Source organism: Phascolarctos cinereus, unplaced genomic scaffold (genome assembly GCF_003287225.1).
Source record: "Phascolarctos cinereus isolate Bilbo 61053 unplaced genomic scaffold, phaCin_HiC Scaffold_5;HRSCAF=322, whole genome shotgun sequence".
NCBI classification, from domain to species: domain Eukaryota; kingdom Metazoa; phylum Chordata; class Mammalia; order Diprotodontia; family Phascolarctidae; genus Phascolarctos; species Phascolarctos cinereus.
Window position 1 is genome coordinate 380,546,341 of NW_027555958.1, and position 19,045 is coordinate 380,565,385.

The 19,045-nt window shown below is 43.3% G+C and overlaps 1 protein-coding gene across 2 annotated transcripts in view; it reads left to right on the forward strand.

Annotated features, from left to right (window-relative positions):
- The window catches only part of SYT2 (synaptotagmin 2), a 172,092-nt gene that overhangs the window by 84,039 nt on the left and 69,008 nt on the right, over nt 1-19,045 (forward strand). The window contains exon 1 of one of the 2 annotated variants that reach the window (XM_021003176.2): nt 13,387-13,694. The exons of the other annotated variant lie outside the window; for it this stretch is intronic. The gene's annotated coding sequence lies outside the window, so the exon portion shown is untranslated. Of the gene's footprint in view, nt 1-13,386; nt 13,695-19,045 lie in introns of those variants that run through there. 2 annotated transcript variants of the gene reach the window in all.

The window sequence follows — 19,045 nt, forward strand, 5'->3', positions numbered from 1 at the left end:
ATTTAAGTCTCTGCTCTGCTGTTTACTAGCTATGTAACTAGGTAGGTCACTTAAGTTTCTGGACCTCACTTCTCTCCTCTGTAAAATAAGGATAATAACATTCCTACCTCACAGGGCCATTTGTAGCTCCAAAGCCCTAATGAACGCAGAATGATGTGTAATGGTAAAGACCTACATAAATGAGAATTATTATTATGATGATGATTTCATTTTCTCATCTTTATGTTCAATGGAGTTATTCTAAAAATAAAAATAATTGTTGTTATTTCTCATCTCATTCTTTTCATCTTTTTTGAAGGAGTTTAGATAGAAGCAATCCAGGGACAAATTGTTATTTTATTATTAATCTCATATTTAATATTCTTAAGACTATTGCACAGGTGGATAAAATTATGACTTTTTATAATTGGATAAAAGGATTGGGATGATGAATCAATATTACACCCAGGGAATTGTGGGCAACATCTCTGTCTGTGATAATGGTCCAATTCCAGTACAATTTATTTGTTGAATCCTCAATATTATTTTGAGATTTGTATTTGTAGGATAGGGATTTATCTGTCATCTGTTATTTTATTAAAGATAATTAACTTCTAGTATAGAATTCTAGATGACTAGGTCATGTCTTGCTAGATATTAATCAGATGCTAAATTTTTGCAGCCTGAAATGATTTGTTGTACAGTTTCTCTGATTTATCTGCACTGATCAGTGAGTCCAGGTCACTTAAGAATAATCCACCTCCCACTTCTCATGACAATGACCTAATCCTGAATTGCCATTATAAACACCTTCATTTCTATAAACAAATCTCCATTGCTCAACCATTTGTTTGACACCTCTTTATTGACTGAAATTGGTCAAGTCCATGTGGATGTCACTTGTGGAGGGCCTTTTTGATTCCATTCGTGGATCTTAGCCATTTCATTGGCTCCATCTGGAAGTAAAACACGTCAGTGGTCAGCTCCAGTGGCCTGTATCTATTTTCAGCCTTTGATATTGTTTGGTGAAGTGATATCTGCATGTTCCAAAAGTATTTCATAAAAATTTTAGCCTGTTTATCATGTGTTCTGAGAAGTCTATCAATCCTCCTTTTGACAAGGAAATATTAATCATCCTCTAGCTGTTCTGTTTCATTAGTATTGTGTTGGTTTTATTAGGTTATTATTAATATCATCATCATTTCTTTCATCTTTTTGTTTTGTTTTGTTTGTTTTGGCTAGGCAATGGGGTTAAGTGACTTGCCCAGGGTCACACAGCTAGTAAGTGTTATGTGTCTGAGGCTGGATTTGAACTCAGGTCCTCCTGAATCCAGGGCCAGTGCTCTATCCACTGTGCCACCTAGCTGCACCTCTGTCGTTTTTCAAAAGAGTTCATTAAATACCTATAATGTGCAAAGTATTGTCCTATGATTTGGAGGATACAAAATTTAAAAATTAAATACGGTCCCTGCTCCAGAGAGTCTTATATCACACTGGGGGAGGGGGGCATACGAGTAAAAAGCTAAATAAATACAAAATAATTTGAGAAAGGAAAAAACATTAATAATGGGGAGGGGGAACAAGTGGAGATCAGGAAGAGCTTCTTATAGGAGTTACCGCATCATCTTAATCTTGGATATATCTAGGGCTTTTCAGGGGCAGAAATGAGAGGGAAGGACATTGTAGGCATGAGAGACAGTTAGTGCAAAGGGATGGCCACAGACTATGGAATGCAGGGGTCAAGGAAGAGGAAGCAGGCCAATATGGCTAGAATATAGAATGCATATTTTGGTGGTTAGTCAATAAACTATATTCCAGGCCCTGGCTAAATACTAGGGATGCAAAAATAAGCAAAAGATAGGCCCTGTTCTCAAGGTGTACACAGTCTAATGGGGTAGACAACATGCAAACATCTGTGTGTAAACAGGCTATATTAGAATAAATTGGAAATAATCAGCAGAGGATGAATTAAAGATAAGAGAGAATGGAAGCAGATCAATTAGGAGCCTATTACACTAATACAGATCAAAGGTAAAAAGGCCCTGAACTAGGGTAGCAATCAAATAAATCGAGAGTAGGGGATGAATATGAGAAATACTATCAAGGTAAAACTACTAAGACTTGGTAACTGATTGTACATCCATCCTTTCTTCTTTCCTTCCTTCCTTCCTTCCTTCTCTTCCTTTCTTTCTTTCTTTCTTTCTTTCTTTCTTTCTTTCTTTCTTTCTTTCTTTTTTTCTTTCCTTCCTTCCTTCCTTCCTTCCTTCTTTCTTTCTTTCTTTCTTTCTTTCTTTCTTTCTTTCTTTCTTTCTTTCTTTCTTTCTTTCTTTCTTTCTTTCTTTCTTTTCCTTCCTTCCTTCCTTCCTTCCTTCCTTCCTTCCTTCCTTCCTTCCTTCCTTCCTTCCTTGCCCTGTCCTTTCCTCCTTTGTATTCTACTCTTCTCTTGTGGTTCATAGAATCCCAGCTCTATGTGGGGAGCAAACAGATATTAATCAAAAGTGAGAAGGAAGAGCCCAGTATGACTCTGAGGGTATAAACTTGGTTATTGGTAGAGTGGTGGCACCCTCAATAGATACCTTTAAAAAAGAAAAGTTTGGAGGAAAGATAGAACTAGGGGAGGGACATGGAGAGAAGGAGGAGAGAACAAATATGTATTAGGCACCTACCACGGGCCAGGAACTATGTTAAGCACTTTACAAATGTTGTCTCGTTTGGTTCTCACAAAAACATTGGGAAATCACACAGAATTAGGAGCAAAGGAGAATTAGGAATAAAGTGTTCCGTTTCTGACATCAGTCAATCAAAAAGAATTAAGTATATATTATGTGCCAAGCACTGTGCTAAGCACTGAATATGTTTGATTTGAGATGCCAATGGAACATCCATGTAGAAATGTCCAGCAGGCAGTGGGTGATATGGGACTAGGGTTTAGGAGAAAGACAATAGTTTGATAAATGAATTTGGCAGTCATCCGCTTAGATAGATGGGAGTTGAGTAAATCACTAAGAAACATCATAGGGAGAAAAGAGAAGAAGGCCTAGAGCAGAGCCATAAGGGGTGGCCACGTTTAGTCTGAGGGACAAAATGGATGATCCAGAAAAGGGAAATGAGAAGGAGCAGTCAGGAATGTAGGAGGAGATCCAGGAGAAAACAGCAACATAAAAACCAAGGGAGAAGAGATGTGAGGGGGGTGGCGGTAATTAACAGTGTCAAAAGATGCAGGCATGAGTACTGAGAAAAGGCCAAAGGATTTAGCAAGTAAGGAATTACTATGCAATTTGGAGAAAGCAGTATAGGTAAAGTGATAGAGCTGGAAATCTGCAACAGCAGAATAGAATCAGAGAATCTTCTATTTGGAAAGGACCTCTGAAAGTGCTTTATCTGAGCCTGATCGGAAACATAAATCCTCCCAATAAGCTACCTAACAAATGACCAACTGATTTCTGTTTGAAGACCTTAGTACTGGCTGACATAAAGTAGCCCATTCACCTCCAGAGACCAGGAAGTGTTTCAAGTTCTAGACTCAGCGTCAGGACACCAGGAGAGCTGAGTGCAAATCCATCTTCAGATACTTACTAGCTGTGTGACCTCAGACAAGTCACTTAACTTTTATCTGCCTCAATTACTTCATTTGTAAAATGGAGATAATAATAGCATCTCTCTCCCAAGATTGTTGTGAGGATAAAATTAAATGCTACTAAATTGTTTTACAAACCTTAAAGTAGTATATAAATGTTAGCTATTATCACTGTTACAAATGTCATTAATCTGTCTAAATAGAGCCTAAATCTGCCTCTCTGTGTCTTCTGCTCTTTGCTCTCAGTTCTATACTCTGGAGCCACGCTGAACAAGTGTAATCCTTCTTCCCCACCACATGATAGCTCTTCAAATATTTGGAGACAAAGATCATGCCTGTCATGAGTTTTCTCTTCTGTAGACTAAACATTTCCAACTCGTCAAGTACCAAAGGATTCTAAGGATCTATCACAATTCATAGTGGCATGGATTCAACTAGGCAAAGATCCATTTACATCTCCTGAAACACACCAGTTATAGTCAATGGAATCTTGGTACTCAGAGGTCAGCCAGTTACCACAGTTAGAGAGGCTTAGTCCTGTCCCAGAAGCCCAGGATTTTAAAGCAGTTTCACAACACTATATTTATGCCATGCATGGATCAAAGGCCCCTCTATAACTGGGCTAGGGAACGGGAACAGGAACCTTGCAAGCTCCTGGTCCAGGCTGCAAAGGGCAAGAAGGAACTCTAAGCACCCTGATCTATGTTGGAAGGTTTTTGGGAGAAGTGTTTGAAGGCTTTTGACTGAAAGGAAAGGAACAGTTTGTAGCTCAGAGTCAGAAAGATCTGAGTTCCAACCTTGCCTCAGACACTTAACAGCTATGTGGTCCTGGGCAAGTCATTTAACTTCTCTATGCCTCAGTTTCCTCATCTGTGAAATGGGGGTTAAAACAGCACCTATCTCACAGGACTGTAGTAAGGATCAGATGAAATAACATATGTAACATGATTTGCAAATTTTAAGGCTCTACGTAAATGTTAGTACTTTATCGAATGGGGAGGGATGTCTCAGGGTTTGAGTATCATGCAGGGCAAGAAGGCAGGAGCAGGACTACTGGATTAAAGGTCTTTGGACAAGTTTACGTAAGAGAAGATAAGGCAAAGGAGCAAAAGAGCGGAGTGAGGTTTTCAGTGGTCCTCTGGGAGTTTGTGTTTCTGGAGGAATGGCATGACTGAAGCCACAGTAGTCATTTATACTCAAATAGATGTTTAAGGTTTACAAAGTGCTTTGGGCATGCTGTTTCATTTGTTTTTCACAATCACCAACTGGGGTAGGCAGTGAAAGCATTATTATCCCCATTTTGTAGATGAAGAAATTGAGGCTTGGGAAGTTGAAATAACTTGCCCAAGGTTACAGTACCAGGAAATAGAAGGATTTAAACCCAGGTCTTCCAGCTCTAGACAGTGCCATGGATAGAGTGCCCTGCCAGGAGTCAGAAAGACTTATCTTCATGAGTTCAAATCTGCCCTCAGATACTTATTAGCTGTGTGACCCTGGGCAAGTCACTTAACCCTGTTTGCCTCAGTTTCCTCATCTGTAAAATGAGCTAGAGAAGGAAATGGAAAATCACTCTACTATCTTTGCCAAGAAAACTCCCAAAGGGGTCACAAAGAGTAGGACATGACTTAAAAAAATGACTGAGCAGTAACTTCTGGCTCTTGAGGTCAGGCCTCTTTCCACTGCACCACACTGCCTTTTCAGAAATGTTGGAATTATCAGTTCCTCCACATAAGGAACTATGTGTTTAACTTCACTTTTTCCTATTGATTCACGGCCTTTTCCACATGACAGCCCTTCAAATACTTGGAAATAGCTATTACATCTCTCCTAAGACTTATCTGGGTTAATCACAGCAAGCTAGATAGCATTTAGTATTTATATATTACTTTAAGGTTTGCAAATTGCTTTACATATATCGTTTCATTTAATCCTCACAATCACACTCTAAGGTAGGTGCTATTAACATCCCCATTTTACAGTTGGGAAAATGAAGGCTTAGAAGAGTTGAATAACTTGTCCAGGGTCACAGGGCTGCAAACTGTTTGAGGAAGGATTTGAACTCAGTCTTTATGACTCCAGGTCCAGCAAGGACTCTATTCACTGTACCACCCAGCAGCTACCTCATCAACCCTAGTCATCTCCAGAGTTTCTCCAACTGATCTTTATACAAGGTGGTTTAGAGTCCTCTCATCATCCAGGTTATCCTGCTCTGGATTCACCCTACCCTAAAGTGTGGTGCTTAGAATGAAACAAAATCCTCCATTTATAGTCTGACCAAGCAGCATATAATAGATGTATTGCCTCCCTGGATTCCTGAGACTATGCCTCTGTTAATGCAGCCCAAGATTACATTAGCTTTTTAAATCCCTGCTTCAAGTCGTTAACTTAAATTGAGCTTGTGGTCTACTAAAACTCCCAGATCTTTTTCACAAGAGCCATTGTTAAGCCTCCTCCCTACCACTCCCATTCTTGTGCTGTTGATTTTTTTTTTTAACTTAAGGTCACTTATTACTATTCAATTTCATCTTATGAATTTGGCTCATAGTTGCAGCCTGTAAAGACCTTTTTGGATCCTAATTCTGTCATCCAATCAATTCATTGATTAATCAGTCAAACACTGATCACCTACTGAATCACCTGCTCTGTTCCATGCACTAAAGTAGGAACTGTGCAATAAAGACCAAAAATAAAACAATCTCTACTCTCAAGGAGTTTCTGTCACTACCTCCCATCCTCTTGCTGAATCTGCAGTCAGGAAGATTTGACTTCAGATCTGGCCACAATTACTTAGCTGTGTGACCTTGGGCAAGTCACTTAACCTCTCTGCCTCAGTTTCCTCATCTATAAAATGGAGACAATAATAGCCCCTATCCCCCAAGGTTGTGAGGATCAGATGAGTTGATTTTTGTAAAGCCCATTACAAACCTTGCAGTGTTACATAAATGTGAACTGGCACCTGACAATCTGATATGCATGCCATATATACCAATATTCATGCAGTTGATAAAAATGCCAACTAGAAGTGAGCTGAAACAGAGCCCTTTGGTACACCATGAGAAAACTCCCTCCAGAGAAGGTTAGGTAAAAGGAAGATCTTCCAAGTTGCTTTGATGGAAGGGTGAGAATATACCTTCTGAGGGCTTTTCAGGATAAGAAAGCCAGGTACCTAGCCCTGCTTCCCTCAGCTTTCTTGGACCTTCTATACCCAAGCCCCAGTCCCTGTTCTTACTATTCACCTTACCTTACTTAAAGCCTGGATAAAACACTTCATTGATTTGAGTGTCCTCCAGACAGCCTTCCCAACTGAATTCAAAACACTCTTGTTTACTCCCATGTGCAATTCACTCTCTTTCTCCAAACATTGCAGAGATCTGTGTTTAATTAATGCTTCATGATGCTTTCATTTTGGTCTAGGGGCCATAAGATCGAAGGCTTAAATACAGAAGGGATCACAGATACCATAAAGTCCTGTTCCCTCATTTCGCAGATGAGTAAAGTGGATGTCAAAGTGGTGATTGGATTTGCCTAAGACCACATAGCTAGTAAGTGTCAGAACTAGGATTTAAACTCAAGTTGCCTGATTCCACAACCCTTTCCTCTCCCCTACAGATCTGTGGGAGAGACTTTCCTTGTGTGTGCCCATGCTAGCATTCTGATCACTTGTGGGAGGCAGGATGCCTTCAGAAGGTAGAAACTGCATTTGTGCAATCCTTTTTGTGACCTGGACTGAAAAGGGGTCTGGAGACCTGTGACACTCACTAGTTTGGTGACCACACACTAGCCACTGTAGTGGGTAGGATGTTGGATCTGGAGTCTAAAAGACTATAGGTTCAAATCTCACCTCTAGCTATGTGACCCTAGCCAAATTACTTAACCTTTCTGAGTCTCAGTTTCTTCATCTGTATGATGGGGATAAGAATATACACAATTCCCTCCTTCAGAGGGTTATGGTAAGGAAAATGCCTCATAAAGGCCAAAGTTCTAAATGACTGAGTTATAATAAGGCTTTGAGAGATAGGGAGTGGTGAAGATTGTTATGTCCGTTTTATAGGTAAGAAAACTGAGGCTTGGAAAGGTGAGGTGATATCCTCAGTTATACAGGTGTCAGAGCTAAAACTCAAACCTAGCTCTTTTAACGCTCTATCTAATGTTTCCCATTATACCACATTGCCTCTGTTATTAGCATTATCATTCTTAAGCCCAGGCAAAAATGACCGGGCATTAATGCTGTTTTCCTGTCTTACATATTGAGCTCCTGGAAGGAAGTTATTTAATTAGGGAAGGCAAGGCCAATTTGAAACTATAGTGTGATATAGTGGATGGGACTTGATTTGGAGTCAAGAGAATTTGGGTTCAAATATAATTTCTAGCTGTGGGGCTTTGGGCATATCACTTAACCTAAAATGAGATTAAACTTCATTGTTGATATTTAGTCATTTTTCAGTAGTGTCTGACTGACTCTTCATGACCCCTTTTTCTTGGCAAAGATACTGGAGTAATTTATCATTTCCTTCTCCAGCTCATTTTACAGATAGGGAAACTGAAGCAAACTGGATTAAGTGACTTGCCCAGGATCACACAGCTAGAAAGTGTCTGAAGCCAGATTTGAACTGAGTTAAGAGGAGTCCTCCTGACTCCAGGTTCAGCACTCTCTGCACCACCTAGCTGCCTGAGATTGGACTAAATCATCTCTAAAGTCTCTTCCAACTCCAAATTCCTAAATTAGAGGCTATTTCTTCTCTCAGTTCTCTCCTACTGTTGTTTGTGACATTGTCCAGGTGTCCAAAGCCTTTTTTTGACCCTGGATACTCAGAGTCCTCAGTACAATCCCCACTCACACCATCCCAATCCCATCAAAACTGGTATTCCTGAAATGATCTGATAACATGTTAGGGATATTAAGGAATAAATTATTAATAATGTCTTAATCTATTACTTCACTCAGGGATATTAGCCCAAGAAGATAAAGCAAGGCCTTACACCCAAAAGAATAAATCTCTAATAGTAGAATTTCAAGAGCCATACAATCATAGAATCTGGAGCTGGAAGTGACCTTAGGAATAAATTATCCAATTTAATCCCCTTATTTTTCAGGTGACTAAACTGAGTCCCAGAGATAGTAGCTCACATTTATACAGGGCTTTAAGGATTACAAAGTCCTTTCTATAAAGCAACTCTGGGAGACTGGTGATGAGAGTATTATCAACCCCATTTTACAGATGAGAACACTGAGGCTTACAGAAGTTAAATGACTGCATCAAGGTCTCGTTGTTAATAAATGGCAGAACCAGGATTCATACCCAGGTCTTTTGACTGCAAATTAAAGTTCTTTTCACTACAGCACATTACCTCTCTATGGCAAGCAAATAGAGATTTAGGGTAGAGGAGAGCTTCCTGGAGTCTCTTGACCAGCTAGCATATACCCAACCTATATAGTAGGCTGGCCCTAAAGAAGGAGACTCATCTCTTTTCATAGAAATTAATCAGTTCCCTGGAATAGGCAAGGATATGATACAAAGCATCTTTTTGGTGCAGTGAGCTGAGGATAGGGCTTTGTAGGGTCACAACTGCAGGAACGTCTCACAGCTTAAACAACTCCCCTCCCTCCCCATTGGCAAATGTTTCCAGTGCCTCCCAAATCTCATCAGTACATGAATGCTCCTTCAGTGATCAAAAGTGTTAGTTATACATAACCACAAATTATGCTTTCCCACATTTTCAGGTGGGACAAACACACCTATATAAAAAATCAGGATTTCTCTTCTGTGATGGAATGCCATTTTCTCCTGGTTATCAGAGGCAGCTGGCAGGTGAGACAGATGGACTTGGTGTCAGGAAGACCTGAGTTCAAATCTCACCTCAGACATTTTCTAGCTGTGTGACCTGTGTGATCATTTAACCCGTTTGCCTCAGTTTCCTCATCTGTAAAATGGGGATAATGATAACACCTATTTCATAGCATTCTTGTGAGGACCAAATGAGATTAAAAATGTGCAGTTCTTTTCCAATCTTAAAGCACTATATAAAAGCCATTATTATTATTATTATTATTACTACTACTACTACTACTACTACTACTACTACTACTACTACTATCTAAGCCATAGTTGTCTTTTGATTTGCAGCAAAGCTTCTAGGAGAAGCTTTATATAAATAAATTCATCTGGAAGGGACTGACTACAAGAAGATATTTTATCCATCTTCTGCTTCACTTTGAACTTCTAGAGAAAGGAAATAACAACCTTTCTTAGTTATGTGTGATGGCGTCTCATGCCCTTCACTATTGGGAAATCCCTTCTAATATCTTGCCTGCGTTCTCCCCCTTGTTTCAGACCATCCCTTCTCTTCCCCCATCCTTGGCAGGTTAAAGCATTTGAAGAGGTTTCCAAACAGAAACAGTTCTTTTCCCAGGGGCATCAGGGGGAGAGGCTGGTAGCTCTGGCTAACCTCTTTGGGAGATTGAGGAGGGATGCCAATTTCTATCCCTGTGGGAGATTAGCCTTTCAGAACAGTGTGGTTGGGAGACTCCCACACCCAGAGGCATCCTGGAGATTCCCCATCACTGAGTTCTTGACCTTGAGCTCTTGACCTTCCAGTTCCTGATCTCAATCTATAGAATGATGAAAAGGATACTTAAGGTTGTCCTGGGGATGTTCATTTAGACTAGCCAGATCCTTGACACATTAGCAGTATACACTTGACATATTTATGTGCATGTTTATATATGCATATGCTTTGGATATATATGTATATACATGTGTGTGTGTGTGTGTGCGTGTGTGTGTGTGTGTGTGTGTACTGTACCAACACATGCACAAGTGGGCATGCACACCGGTATTTCCTCATACTCATTCAGAAATCTTTGAGTCAGCTTTTTCCTCCCCTTCTAAGGCTCAGTAACTAGTGAGCTGCTGCTGTTCCTAGCAAGAGTGACTCCAGCCCAGCACAGAGATCGAGGGGAGGGCCCATGCACTGCAGCACTGCAGTGGCCGAGCTTCTACCCAGCACATGGGGACAGAAGGGGGAAGGAGGGAAGAAAAAGGGGAGAAAGAGACTCCATCTGCAAGAATTCTTTTGCTAAGGGACTTTCCAGATCCTTCTGATGCTGGAGGGGAAGAGACCCCTCTGAGGATGGGATCTGGAGTAGAGAACCTCCTGAGCCACAGTGTTCTTCTGGAGGGGAGGGAGGAGACATACCTAGAATCAACTGCCAAACTCAGAGCATGAGTCTGAGTATACAGCAGAAGAGGAGAGGACTGAACTGCAGCAGAGAGGGGTAAGGAAGGGGGAGGGGGATAGAAGAGCGACACAAGGAAGCAAGGAAAAGGGAAAGTCACAGAAAAACAATAAGGCAGGAAGACAGAGACACAGAAAGAGAGAGGATAAAGGGATGTAGGGAAGCAATGGAGAGAAAGAAAGAGAAGACAGAAAGAGAAAGAAGAAAATGAAGGAATACGGAGAAACTAGAGGGAGAGAGATGCCAAGAAAGGGAGATATGGAGAAAGACAAAGTAACACCACTGAATAAATGGGAAAGAGTCAGAGATGGAAGATAGCCAAACCCAGGTAGAGATATTGAGCTGGTTTCCAGAATTTAACTCTATGAAGAAAGAAAAGAAAGAAGTCTGAGGTGCAATGGAGAGTGAAAGGCACCCAGCCCCCTCTCCATTAAACAGAAGAGGGAATCTGGATAAGTCTTGGAGTCCATATGGAGGAAGGGATGGGTGGGAAATGTTGGGCAGGAGGATATGGAACTGGATGACTAGGTAGGACCCAGGTTATTCAGGGAGGCAGAAGGAAGAAAACTGACTTGGAAGGAGAAAAGGGCTGAAGCTGACCTTGAGGCTCCAAGGAAAGACCATGGGAGGCTTTTTCCTCTGTAGTGCCTTGATATCCAGAGGCCAGCCCAGTTGCCCTGAACACATGGCTTCAAGGGCATTAGAGGTGGGGGGGGGCATTATCAGGTATGTGTCCTCTGCTCTGGTGTTGACATAACTCTAATTGGTCTCCTTTGGGACAGTTACTCAACTTTTCTTTTTCCTCTTTCTGAGAAATGATGGTTAAATTCCTTGGACAATATGTGAAATGTAAACCTTCCTCTCATAAAATCACAAGACCAGAGTTTAAGAGCTGCCAGGGGCTTCAGAGACCGTTGAGCCCAATGCTTTTCATTTTATTCATAAAGAGCCAAGGAAATTAAATGACTTGGTCAAGGTCATTCTCAAATGTTTGGTTTGGGAATCATAGGTCTCAATCCTGGTGGGCACCTTCCCAAGATGACCTGATCCCTCTGCTTATAGGAAGGTAACTCTTGAAACTTTTGCCTGAGTCTTGATAGACAATTGCCCATTCATTTTTACTGTTGAGAAAACCAAGGTCTGAGAAGTTAGGCAGTACAGGTATTATTGTCCCCATTTTATAGAAGAAGGTACTGAGGTTCAATGAGGTTAAACAATTTGTCCAAGGTCACAGAGCTCGTGAGCATCAGAGTCAGCATTTTCTGTCGCTTTCTTGCTTGGGTGACCACTTCCTCTTTTGTCTTCACGAAACCAAATCCTTAAGATTTCCTCTGTGCCCTGCACCATTTGGGGGTGATGACCAAGTTTTACACAGAGTCCTTGCTCTTTTTCTAGTGATTAAGCCACAATGAGAGTTGGAATCAGGACACTTGGCTTCCAATCTTGGCTCTTCCTCATACTAGTAGTCACGTAAGGGCTGCTTATATTGGCATGACACAGTGGGAAGAGCACTAGAGCTGGGGATCAGGAGACTTGGGTTTGTAGCTTCTTAGAATGAGAGCTGGAAAGGGTTTGAGAGGCCATCTAGTCTAGGTCTCCCATTTTGCATGCAAGCGACCAAAGAAACTAAGTCACTTGTCTAAGATTGCCCAGGTAGTAAGTGGCAGAAGAGGAAGAATGTAAACCTTGCTCCTCTGACTCCAGAGCTCAAGCTCCTCCCTGCCATCTGTGTGTTATGTTGGAAAGTCCTCAGTCTGGTTGAGCTTCTGTTTCTTCCTCCATATGATGGGGACAATAATACTTGCACTTGCTACTTCACAGGGTTGTGGTGAGGAAAGTGCTCTGTAAACCTTAGTGTTATAGAAATATGAGCTGTTAGTAATAGTAACATAGTCTGACTGCTTCTTCATTTTAGGCTCTTTGTTTCAGAGACCTTAGTCCTCTCTCTCTCTCTCTCTCTCTCTCTCTCTCTCTCTCTCTCTCTCTCTCTCTCTCTCTCTCTCTCTCTCTCTCTCTCTCTCTCTCTCTCTCTCTCTCTCTCTCTCTCTCTCTCTCTCTCTCTCTCTCTGTTTTGATCCTCATCCCCTGAAAAGCCTCTATATCCCCTGGAATGAAACTACCTCCCAATGAAAATTCATTAATGCGGAGACCCCCCATTTGACCTGTCTCCTGGTCCCCAAAGAAATCAGTCCAATCCTTAAGCAAGAGAGGGACATAAAACAAGTGTGTGGCAGGGATGGGGGGAGGGAAGGGAGTGTCGCAGGATGGCACTGAAGCAGAGTGATACCTCTGCAAAACCGAAGAAGGGAGGGGAGTTTGCCGACCCTTTTGGGGTCCCAAAGTAGGCTAGAGGCTTAGGAATTCCCCCCCCCAAAGTTCAGCCTAAACTCTCTGGTTTAACCCCTTCCACCCCAGAAAATTCCCTCCCTCTTCCCTTTCCACACTTCCCCCTTGGCCCCCCTAGTCCCCAGCTGGCTCTTCATCAGGGCTGTCAGGGGGAAAGGAGGAGGAGCAGGGAGCTGGTTGGCCCAGCCCAGGGGATAGCCGGGAAGCTGGGCGTCGCATCTCGGTTTCCAGGGATTACCCTCGGAGGGGCAGGCACGCGCTGTGTGCAGGATGATGTGAGGAGCATCTCAATTGTCAAGCAGGGGAAGTGGGATCGGGTTGTTACTACTGCAGAGAGAGAGAGAGAGACAGAGACAGAGAGAGAGACAGAGAGACAGAGAGAGAGAGAGAGAGACAGACAGACAGAGAGAAGCATACAGGAGAAAGGAAAAAACAGGGACACCGAAGAGTGCAGCCGCTCGGGACCTGCGGGGACCAGGGCAAAGGGGCGCAGTGCCTCTGGAACCTCGGACAGCAGCCATCCTCTCCTCCCTCCTCCGGCACTGTGCTGCTCCGGTAAGAGAGAGGGATTCCCGGGCAGCAAGCAGCTGAGAAGACTGGGAGGGAACAAATAAGGGGACTCCCAGACCAGAGCTAAATCATGCCGCTCCCCACCCCACCCCCCATCTTTTCTCTGACACACGGTGGATAGTAGATGAGCCCAGGGAGCGGGGTGGAGAGGGTTAACTAAACTCTATCCGTATTCAGGGCATTTCCAGTCAGAAACAAAGTACAGGACGGAGCCAGTTTTACAGCGAACCGTGCCCTCCCCCCCCACCCCTACCCCCCAACCTCAGAAACAAAAATCTACTCACCTGGGAATAGCCCAGATAATCCCAGTGAAAGTAGCATGAATTAACCTAGACCATTCCCTTTTCTTGGGGCTACCCGGGTGTGTGTGTGTGTGTGTGTGTGTGTGTGTGTGTGTGTGTGTGTGTTGGTGGGGATTTGAAAGAAGAGTGGGATAGAAAGGTGTATTGGCTCTCCCCCTCCCCCATACGAGAAGCTGAAGGCGGGCGGGTAGCAAAGTAAGGGGCATCCAGGAGCTGAGAGCCCGGGCTCTGCCCCCCACAGGGGACTCCGGGCGCCGCCTACTCTGGGCGAGCCAGCAGCCTAGCTGAACACTTGGGGAGAAGGACCAGGTGCCAAGAGGGAGACAACTGCGGGTCACACTGCTTGTCTAGAGTGTGCGTCCCCAGCACACTGACAGCCCGCCACCTCCTCCTCTATTCCCCATCCCTCACCCCTCGCCCAGGAGCTGGGCCACTGCAGCTCCTGCTCGGGCTGAACCGGGCCGGCAGCTTCCCTCCTTCACAGACGCGGAACTTTTCTCAGACTAGAGCGAGCGCCTCTGGGAGATTAAAGACAGCGAGGGCTCTAGACACCAGTGCCCACCCTGCAAAACGATCGGATGGGAGTTTGGCTGAATATTTAGAACCCGCGTCGGAGGTGGGCAGCGCGAGCTGGACTTGGCTCCTCCCCCATTATACTGTGTGACCTTGGGCAAGACGTATCACCTCTCTGAGCTTCGGCATGATGTGAAGCTCATTCCTACCCTACCAGGCTCAGAAGGGTGTGGGGGAAGGGAATGGGCAGCGGAGATGGGTAACAAAGTCCTGGGCTTGAAAGCACTTTGAGTTCTGAACCCCTGAGAAGCCCAAGATTTGATTGTATATCGATTTAAACTCAGCTGTCTGCCCCATCTCATTTTCTTGCTCACTTTCTCAGGATTGGGATTTAGGAGACCTGGTTTCTGGTCCTGGCTCTAGCTTGCTGTTTGACCTTGCACAAGTCACTTTCTCAGTCTCCTTCCCTATAACTCCATAGCAACTATTTATTAACTGCCTGCTATATACAAGTTACAATAAAGTGAGAGGTTTGTGCTAAATTATCTCTAAGGCCCCTTCTGGCACCAGTGTTCCAGGGTTTTAAGTCTCTTGGCACTACTACTCCCATTTTGAATGAAAGCAGATGAAATTTTGGTGGGGCAGGGGCTAGAGAGGAGAGACACATTTGCCAGGATCCCATAGGAAGGTAGGAGGCCTTGGAATTCACTGGTCCATTGGGCTGCTCCCATGGTTTTGGCTTGAAAGTGACTGACCCACAACTCCCAAAGAGAAGCATGATGGGGGGGGGGTCCCTATTGGGAAGCCAGCTCTCTTAGGTTGTCCCTAGGGTTCCTTGACCCTGCTTCAGCAACTTCTTTTCACGTGTCTTCTCTGTGTCTCATTTTTTCCCTTCTGTGCTGTAGGGAGGGTGATTTAATTCGTAGTTTATTCTATCACATGGGTCTTTGAAGGGCAAAGGTTCTCCCCAATAGAAATTCCTGACAGCTCTTTGTACAGTGAAGATGATCAGCTTGAATCCCACTGTGACCTTCAGCTCTTTATCTCTGTCATCCTTATGGTATAGGACTAGGGCATGGACTTTCAAGGTCCAAATATCCAAGAAAAGTGGTTCTAAGTGAATATTCAAGTTTTCCACACCAGTAGCCTTCACAGGAGCCCAAAATTTTCTGGGAGTTTAGGACAAATGAAGAGAAAGAATCAGCTCTATCCTTGTCCTGCCTATAAATTCCCTCTCTTCCCTGATTTCATGTATTTATAGAAATTCCATTCCTCCAGAAGTTCTGCCCAGTGGCTACACATCAAAGAACTTTTTGCCCCTTTCTAATGCACTTATAATATAATGGGCATTAAAATTATCTGTATTTGTGTCTAATCTCCCTACTATAGGTTCCTCGTATAAGAGAGAGGAGGGAATAAGACTGTAAATATAAAGCACTATTTTGTTTTAAGTGCTTTACAAATAGTATATCATTAGATTCTCACAACAATCCTTGGAGGGAGGAACTATTAATATGTTCATTTTGTGGTTAAGGAAACTGAGGCAAACTAGGGTTAAGTTACTTGCTCAGGATCACTCAGCTAGTAAATGTCTGGGGCAGGATTTGAACTCAAGTCTTCCTGACTCCAAGTCCAGTGCTTTCTGTCCACTGGGCCACCTGGCTGCCTCTAGGGAAAAGATCATGTCTTTTCTAAACTTTTTTTTATTAGCCTAGCATCCATCACGGTGGTCTATTTGAAAGTGACACTGAAGAAATGTTAATTGAATAAGCAGATGAATTTATTGCAACTTTGATGTTGAGTCAACAAGGTATTTGGGTTTTACCCTGATAGTCAAAGAGTAGTAACTTTACTTCTCTCCCTGTAAAATTGATCAAAGGACAGATGACCAATGTGACCTTGGGTAAGTCACTTTGCCTCTAGACCTCAGCTTCCTCCTGTGAAAGGGTTGAAATGGATGACCTCTATTCAGTTCTAATCTCTAATTCTATGACCCTATGAGTTGGAGTTTAAAGGCTAGAAGGATTCCTTAAAACCACGAGAGAAATAGTAAAGAGGGAAGAAGGGTGCTATAATAGTGACCACTGTCCTAGGATTTGAGGGACCTGGGTCCCAGTTTATCTACTGACTCTTTGAGTGATCTCTGACAAGATGCTTCTCTTCCCTGAATCTCAGTTTCCTCACCTGTAAAACAAGGAGGTTGGACTATATGGTTTCCAAGCTTCCTTCCAATTTTGACATTGTACAATTTTAAGGGGTAGGGAGAAAGAGAGAAATAATAGAGTTTGAAATTCAAAGTTGAGATTAAACTTTCTTCTTTATATTTCCATCTACCATGGAATAAAGGCCTCACAAAAAAAAAAAAAAAGCTACTGCCCTGAGACTGGATATGAAGCTTCAGAATCCCAGAGAGGCACGATCTAAGGTCACACATCAAGGTGAAGGCCAGAAGTAGAAATCTGACATAAAGCCTCAGTAATACTAGTGTTCAGCTTATCAGGTCATCCATGCAGGCAACACTCCCAGCACTCTCCGTAGCACCACTGCCTTGGTTGTCAAGGTCCAGAGGTAAGTCTGATGGGATGGAAAGTGTCCTGGGAGTAAGAAGACCTGGCTTCCACCAACCAGCTATGACCTTAGGTAAATCAGTTCTCTCTGAGCCTCAGTCGCCACATCTTTAAAAAGAGAGGGTTAGATGAGATGATTTCTTCCAGGTCCCAACAATTCTTAACCATTATGGGGGGGTGAGTGGGATGGGATGGGAATGCACACCAATATTTCAGCAGAGTTCAAGGGCAGCCTGGGCAGCCTCTACAGGGCACTGCTAGCTAATGCCTGAGAGCCTAGGAGCCACAAGTCTTGGCTGGCACAACGAATGGACAATGACAGTCTTTGCAAAGCAAATGCCCTTGAGTATTGGACCAACTTGGTCCAGTCCTAGTCACATACAGAAAGAAAACTTCACTAAATGTAACATCATTAAATCTCAATGGAGGCTTGGCAACCAATCATAAAGTTGTAGAATTTGGAAAGAGAAGATCCCTTAGAGATCAGTCTAATTCAAATTCCTCTCTCTACAGAAGAGGAAACTGTCCAATCCCTTGATTTTATAGATAAAGAACGTGAAACTGGGAGACGTGACAGGACTGTCCCAAAGTCACACAGCTTATTCCAAAGTCAGTCAATATGCATTTATTAAGCACCTACACCATGCTAAATGCTGGGGATACAAAGAAAGGCAAAAGACAGTCCTTGCCCCCAAGGAGTTCATAATCTAATGAGGGAGACAATATGCAAACAAATATCTACAAATAAGCTATGTACTGGATAAATAGGAAATAATTAACAGAGGGAATGAAGTAGAATTAATTGGCAAAGACTTCCTGTAGAAGGTGGGATTTTAGTTGGGACTGGAAGGAAGCCAATGAAACCAGTAGGTGGAGATAAGGAGGGAGAGCATTCCAGACCCAGGAGACAGCCAGAGAAAATGCCAGAGCTGAGAGATGGAGTGTCTTGGTTGAGTGTCTCTGACAGACAAGCCAGGAGGCTCAGGTATAGGAAGGGCCAGGGGTGAGGGGCAGTAGTGATGGGGTAGATGATGAAGGGCTTTGAATGAAAACAAAGCTTCTGCTAGAGCTCAGGTCTTCTGACACCTCCTTCAGGGCTCTGTGCATGATCCCACGGTGTCTTTCTTGGATCATGCAACCACATGAGGCTTACAGATTTAATGAGAAAAATCTGGATGTATTTGAGGAATAGTCTTAAAAGCAAAACAAAACTGAACAACCTTAATTCAGAGACTTCGAAGGATTCCGGCTCTCCATGCATGTTCTTTTATTCTCTCATCTTAACCAGGAGCCTTCCTGGGCTGTTGGCTTGACAGCTTGGATGGTCCCTTGAGAGGAAGTAGACAATAGACAGGCACATTGGTTTCTGTTCCATTGGCATCAGGGAGTGAAGGAAAATCAATATTTGCCTAGTGTGAAAGGATGGAAAATAAATTTGAGTTTGGGGCTCAGGGAAAGAACTGAGTGTGAAAAGGACGCAGGACAACAGCGTGTGCCTTGTTTGACTTCTAAAGGCGACCTACGCACTGCTGCATTAAGTAACCCTTTGTATCTCAAAGAGCACCGAAACCAATTTTGCCTGCTATTCTCCCTAGGGCCTCCAATCCCTAATAAATTTCCATGTATTGTTTGAGGCTGACGTCTCTCTGGCTTCCAGCTCCTGGGAGAGATGGGACTTTTGAGGCATTTGCAAAATCCTGGGAGCAGATGGCCCATTGAGAGAGGCAGCATGGGACAGAGGTTATGAGCTCTAAGAAAAGGCTGCTTCCTTATCTGGGCCCCAGAGCAGAGAGAGAGAGATGTAGAAAGAGGCCTTAGAGGGTCGGGAGCATTTGTGAATAATTCGCACTGCCTTTGTTTACTTATCTGTCCATTTTTCTTCTGTGCCTCTTGCCTTCTCTATTGTTCCCTGAATCATGGAGTGTGGGAGGAGGGGCTGGGATCCCTTCTTTGG